Source organism: Lipotes vexillifer, unplaced genomic scaffold (assembly GCF_000442215.2).
Source record: "Lipotes vexillifer unplaced genomic scaffold, Lipotes_vexillifer_v1.1 scaffold496, whole genome shotgun sequence".
In the NCBI taxonomy this organism is placed as follows: Eukaryota; Metazoa; Chordata; class Mammalia; order Artiodactyla; family Lipotidae; genus Lipotes; species Lipotes vexillifer.
The window spans coordinates 524,484-531,449 of NW_006786690.1; the positions used below are offsets into that span (position 1 = coordinate 524,484).

At 55.8% G+C, this 6,966-nt stretch overlaps 1 protein-coding gene across 1 annotated transcript in view; it reads left to right on the forward strand.

The window, feature by feature from the left end:
- The window catches only part of AHDC1 (AT-hook DNA binding motif containing 1), a 16,544-nt gene that overhangs the window by 8,464 nt on the left and 1,114 nt on the right, over positions 1–6,966 (forward strand). The gene's annotated exons all lie outside the window — the stretch shown is intronic.

Below are 6,966 nucleotides of genomic sequence, written 5' to 3' on the forward strand. Positions count from 1 at the left end.
GCGGGGGGGGGGGGGGGAGAAGGGCATTCCAGGCTGAGGAAACGGTGAGCCAGGGCAGGTCACATCCCAGCGTGAATTAGAAGAAGAAAGCTTGGAGGAGCCAGAGTGGGGAATGGGGCACCTGAGTGGTCTGGGAGCTGAGTTGATGGGACAGAGAGGGAAGTGGAGCCGGGGTGGGGGGGGGGTGGGGGGGGTGAGGGAGACTTGGGCCCCGCAAACATCTTCTAGTCCCTTAGATGGAATGCAGAGCCAGACAGACTGGCTCCACCTTGGGCCCTCACGGCTTAGGATCAGCCCTTCCAGACCCTGGGGAAAGGGTGGGAGGGTGGGAAGGGCCCTCCAAGGTGTTTAGGGATCTCGAGTCCCCCCTCTCCTCCCTATTCCCTCTCAGGCCTGGACCTGAGGCCAAGAGAAATGTCACAGGTCCTCCAAGGTTACACCAGCTGGGGCCTCACCGGAGCAGAAGGCGGCTTCCAAGGCCACCAACCAGCCAGGGTCAGCAGGCATGCCCGGACCTGGGCCAGGCACTGGCCGCTCTGGGCTTTGTCTCTCCATGTCTTGAAACCTCAAGAGGTCACCTGATCTTGCCTCTGGCCCTAGGCGAGAGGCCCTCATGTCAGGGGTCAGCCAGGCCTGCCCTGCCTCTCCTGGGCTCCTCTTCCCACTCTCTGGGGCTATCCTCCCTCCAATCCTATCTCTTGCCTCTCCTGCAGCCATTTTCAGGCCAGGCCTTCTTGTGCTGAGCCCTCATTTCCTGGAAATATAATCTCTCCATGAGCATGCCCTCTCACGCTCCTCCTCTCCCATCTCCCCACATCCCTGTGGACCCAGAAGAACCCAAGGGAGCAAGGCCCTGAAACTGGAGGGTGGTGGCTTGGAGCATGCCTGTGGGCACAAACAGGCCTCCTTGCAGAGCCCGGTTCCATCCCTTACCAGCTGTGTGACCTGGTGAGTCACGTCACCTCACTGCGTCTCTTGTGAGAATTAAATCAGATTACCCGTGAAGCACTTAGCCTGTCCCTGGCACACAGGAAGCATGTAATCAGTGGTTGGTAGATGGGTGAATAAAATACCTCCCCACCGACTGTGCGCGTCACACACCTCTGACCCTTTCCTCCAAGCTCAGGACTCTGTAGCCAGCACTCCTTCACCTGCTCTTCCTGCTTCCCTTCTAGCAAGGAGCTTGTATTCTAGTCTGGGTTTGGGGCCTTTGGCAGGAGGCTGTGAAATACCACCTAGTTATATGCCTTAACAGTGGGGCTGAGTCCTCCCTGGGCGGTCCAGAGACAAGGTAAGTCACAGACCCCACACCAAGGGACCTAAAGCCTGTTGGGCAACAGGACCCAGACTCCTAAATGACCCAGGTCAGCTAGAAACTCTGTCCACACACAGTTATCCACAGCAGTCCTCTCTTTCGGTACAGATAATCTGAAAGAAGATTGCCTTGTGACTTTGTAATACATCATGATTTCTCTCCCAGCAGATTTGCCCTCCTTGTCATCCTGACTTTTGCTGCCATAGTGCCCTCTGTTCGTGCTGGAGGGCAGGAGGAAGTAGGTTAATTCTGTGTTCAACCAGCATGAACCAGGCGCCTGCCCCGGGCCAGGCATTGCATCTGGTACCAAAGGTACCACTGAACAAGATGAGCAGTGTCCTGCCCTCATGGAGTTTACAGCCTTGAAACAGGTGTTCATTACAAGCCTCCATGTGGGCGTCACTCTCCAGGGGAGGGACTGAAATGCTCCCACCGGAAATGCCAGGGACCACCCTCTTGAACCACGGGCAGGGCAGACAGCAAGAGCTTCCTGCGGGGGGCCGGGTGGTGGGGGGCAGAAAATGGGTCTAGAACAAATTTGAGGCTTCGGCAGCTATAGCCCTAGCTCAGCCACCTGGGTCAGCACAGCCAATGCGTGCCAGGTCTCTGCCCCAACACCTGCCCCCGCTTCCTGAGCCCACAGCCCCCATTGTGGCTGCCGAATGTCCCTCAGCATTTTGGGATGCATGGTGTCTGGAGCAACCTCCCTCTCCCCCCCAGAATATTTACTGGATGAATTGATTAAAACATGTCTGCTCTTGTGACTTCATTGCTTAACACCTTTTGATTGCCTCCTCCCCTCACCAGCCTCCTTGCCTCCAAAATAAAGGCCCGACTTCCTAACCTGGTATTCTGGGTATTCAAGGCTGCTGCTTCAGCCCCGACCTCCTGCTCACACAGCCTCCCTTTCCAGCTCTATACTGTGGGATCGGGAGGGAGCTTTCCAGGCCCTTTCCCCAGTGTGCCCTGTGTCTTTGCTTTAGCTGTTCCCTGGCCTGGGCCGCCCTTTCTTAGTCATCATCCATCTCCCACCTGTCATTTCCTATCTTTCACTCAGACACTGCCTCCTCCAAGAAGCGTTCCAGGATCCTTCCCAGGCGCAATTAATCTCCAGCCCTTTATGCATCCATGACAGCCCTTCCCGGGAATGTTTTCCTCACCATGCCATCAGCTCCTTTAGGCTGGTTACTCATCTCTGTGCTACTCATCTCTGTGCACTGTCCCTGTCTCCCCAGTGTCTCATCATGCCGGGGACACTTCAAGGGTCAGGATTTTTTTTTTTCCTGGAGTCAAAGAAGGGCACGTAGACTAGGGAGAATTGTGAGAGAAAAGGCTAGGCATCGGGCAACGGGGCATGAGCTGGTTTCTCTCAACCCTACTGTTATCAGATGCGCTCCTAAGGATGAGGCAGGGGAGGGGTGTGTAAATAAACCAGTTCCGACTCAGGCTAACTGGGCTTTTGGAGTTCTGTAAATTCAGTGCCTTCCAGTTTACAGAGAGGAAGAGGGACTCGCCCAAAGACACAGAGCCACCCAGGCAGGGAAGCCCGGAAAGGTAGAGCCAGGAAGGTCCCTCGGGGATCACCCAGTTCCATGTTCTCGCCACTTCCTCAGCCTCCGCTCAGTTGCATGCCCAACACATACCCAGATGTGGGACAGATGCCTGTCCTTATATAGGCATCTCCAATCAGGAGGGTGGAGAGTGTGGGTGTTCGGGTGGGGGCGTGTATAGCCTTCCTCCCAGGACAGGTAAGGAGCGTGAGGCTCTGAGAGGTGAGAGATACGCACAAGGTCACACAAGCTTGGTGGGCGACCATGGATGTAAGCCCCACTTGGTCCCACTAGCACCCCTCTCTATGCCCCTCAGTGGGGGAGGCAGGAGAAGATCTCTAAGGAGGGGATGACTGGCAGAGCTAGAGTTTAAGGAATGCCTCTAGTCACTGGTGGACAGATTTTGAAAAACTTCCCTGGAGTGAAGAGGAGAGCCACACACCCACCCACATGCCACAGCCTATCCATCCGCAATTGGAAGCTTCATCTCTGAGCACTGCCTCAGAGAACTCTGGGTCCAGAGGGTACCTCCATCTGTCAGGTGTGGTCTGGGCCTCAGGGAAGCAGTATCCTCTCCACATTTAAGGGGCTCAAAAGCCTGACTTTGCCTGAAGACATCAGAGGGCTGGATCAGCCTCCCTGGGCAGCTGTGATTTGTCGCTGACCCCTTGTCTTTGGTGCTCTTATCTCAGTGCCTGAAGATCTCTGCCATTCCCTGTTCAACCCCCTTATTTTACATAGAAACTGAAGCCCAGAGAGGGAAAGGACTTGCCCTAGGTCACACAGCATATCCATCTCTCAAATCCTCATGCACTCTTTGCCTTCTGCTCCACTGCCTTGTTTGATGTTGAGACCCCTTTCTGGAGGGTAGAGACTAGAAGGTGGGGTTAGACCTTAGCGCACGGCCTGGCAGTTAGTGGCTATGAATACATGTCTGCTGGTTGCTTGAATGAATGCTCCTTCTGCCAGGGAGAGCAGCTCTCTTTGGACAACCTGATTTATATGTGATCTGCAGCATTTTAAATCCCTGCTCAGCTCTCCCTTGGCACCCCCAGCGCCAGCGCCCACTGACAGGCAGAGACCACTTAAAGCCCTGGCCTCACAGATGGTAAAACTACTGCAGCATGAGACTCTGGAACGTGCAGTCCTTCATTATGGAGGCACTAAAAGGTTAAGTCTCGTGAACAATGGCTGGTGTCCTGGGGCGCCAGCCACATGCTGGCATGGGGGATACGGAGGTACCCCACGCAGGTCTCTGCCCAGGAGGAGCACGGGGAAGGGAATGATAAGTGCCCCAGTAGCTATGGTAACAGGGCGGTCTGAGGAGGCGTCCGGAGATGTGCAACACCTGACCTGGACCTTGACTCGCCGATTGGACTTAGACCGGTCACGGCTCTTTCGTTCAGTCGGCACACCTTGTTGACCCCAGCATGTGCTGGGCGCCGGGCTCAGCGGTGTGTTGAAGAGCCACAGTCCCTCTCACCAAAGCTGGGTGAGGTTCCCCCGCTGTGCTCCCCGAGTCCCCCAGGGCTCCTTTTGACACACCCCCATCTCCCTGCGTGTGATCGCCTGGTTTGGGGTCCGCTTTGCTTCCCTCTGTGCTCTGTGAGCCCCTCAAGGGCAGGGGCCAGATCCGTCTTGCTCTCTGCTTTGTCTCCAGTGCCCAGCACTGGGCCACCTGGCCCGGCAGCACTGCCTCTGTTCCGTGGCGAGTTGAACCTGGTGAAGTCAGGGTTCTGCATGGCCATAGCATTCTGCTTTCTCCCTGGCTCAGGAACCTCTGGCTCTGATTCTCTCCCCATCCCCCACCCCCCCCACCATCCCCCCAGATTCTGGCCAAGTCATGAAAGCTGGGGAGGGCGGTGTGAGGAGGAAGGTGAGACAGCGGTGGCTTAGCAGAGGGTGAGAAAGCCTCCCTGCTGCCTGGCCGCGGGCACCACGGGAATGGTTCTGGCAGGAGCTGCCTGCTGGGCTGAGATCACCATGGAGACCTGGCTTGGAGAGGGTCACTGGCAGTGGCTAAGGGCTGGAGGGGGCGGGGGTGACAGGGATTTGTGCAGAGGCTCCCAGCCTGCCCCGGGGCCCTTAAGGGGAGCAGGGAAGGCTGGGGTTCAGCACAGTTAGCTTGCTAAGTATTTTGGAGCTGCCCGTCCTAAATCTCCCCCTCACTTGTCACTCCAATACACCATATCTGTCACCCCAACAGAGGTTCCTTAGCTTGGCAGCTGTTCTTCAACTGCAGTAAAGCTGTCCTACAGATAGATGCCCCCAGCCCTCCAGCTGAATCTGTCCCCCCACCCTGTTTATCACCCTAACTGGAGAACTGACACGCACCCCAACTGTATCCCCTGCCCCAATCACCCCAGTTGCAATACAGCTTTTCTCCCCATCACCCCAGTTGTAAGACAGCTGTCGCCCTAACAAGCACACCTCTTACCCCTATGGCTAATATTCCATCCTCCCCTCACCAGCAGGAGACCTGAGAGCTTAACAAAGATGCAGCTCCTACCCTCCCCCTCATGCCTCTGCATGCCACCTGGTCTGAGGCACCAGGATGGGGTGCTGTCCCACCTCCCAGGAGCCCACCTGGCTCCCTGAGGGGAGTCCTGGCAAATCCAGCCTCGGGACAAAAGTCTTCCCGGGGGCTGACTGCCCAGCAGACAGCAGCCAAGGCTGAGCAGAATTTAAATGTGGCCCCGTTGGAAAGGGAAGCCAAGAAAGAGGACAAGAGAGGGAAGGCTTTCTGTGGCCTCCTGGTTCCTGCAGTGGTGGGGGAGGGTGGATGGCTTGCTGAGGAGTCTCAGAAGGTGGTTTTAGGACCCCTATGCCTGCCCCTTAATTTTGGTGGGTTGGTCACTCACCCGATGTAGGAGACATGAATTTCAGGGCTCTGAGAAGAGGACAGAGCTCTAAAAGAGCCAGGCTAACGACTGGAGGTCTTGAGAATAACTGAGCCCACCCCTTTCCCACTGGGCATCTTCCCACTCACCCCAGCAAAGCTAGGGGTCTGGATAGGGAGTCAGGTCCCCAGAGCCCTGCAAACATAATTAGGACCGACTCTCTAGGGAAAGGGGGTACTTGAGATCTCTATTGTCTGGTGATTGTAGGGACTGGGGACTCGAGATTTTCTGAGCTTCAGGAAGGCGGGGTGCAGCCAAACACAGATGGCATTGTGTTGGGCAATTTCTTTATTCAGACAGACTTCCTCATCACCTCACCCCTCTAAGGAACAGAATGACATTGATAGGGAATGGGGAGAAGGTTGGATTTGGAAGAAATTAAAGCGCTGGTTCACACCTGTGCTGTGCTAAGGCCCTGGCTTCGCATTATGTCATTCCTCAGAACAGCCTAGGTAGGAGGAATTACTACACGAACTGTTACATGAGGAAGCCGAGGCTTGGGGAGCCTAGCTGGCCCAGGCCCCATGAAGATGATGACTAGTACTAATTAGAATCATTTATGACACATTTATGGACCAGGCTTAATCTGCCTCAAACCACTGAACCTTCCCAACAGATTTACGGGATAGTTCTGTTATCCCCTTTTTACAGATGAGTAAACTGAGGCTCACAAAGATTCACTGACTTGCCCAAGGTCACAGAGCTATTAAATGGTGGTGCTAGCCTTTGAATTCAGCTGTGTCTGACTCAGGAGCTCAAGTTCTGAACAGATTGCACTGCCTGGAATCCCGGTTCCTCATCCAGCACATCCTTTACCTCTCAGTGGTGTGGGCCTTGGACACACACCTATTTTACGGATGGGGGAAGTGAGCTCAGAGCAGACCAGAAGCAGTCCGGAGGCTCATGGATGGGGCCACTTGGAATTTTCTGGGAGAAGGAACAATGCAGTTCCCTTCTCTCAGAATCCTGGTAGGAACCAGGTGGAGGTTCCGCTTTTAGCCTCCCTGTTCCCGGAGCTCAGGGTCTGTCCCTGCCGCTGACTTCTGCCTCTTCTCTTGTGTTTCTCTGCAGCTTTCAGAAAACCAACGCCAAGACCCCTCCCAGCGTCCACATGGTCCTCCGGCAGGCGCCTGCCCCTCTGCCTCCCGCCCCCCCTCCCCCGCACCCCCTGCAGCCCCCTCGCCCCCCCCACCCCTCCCTG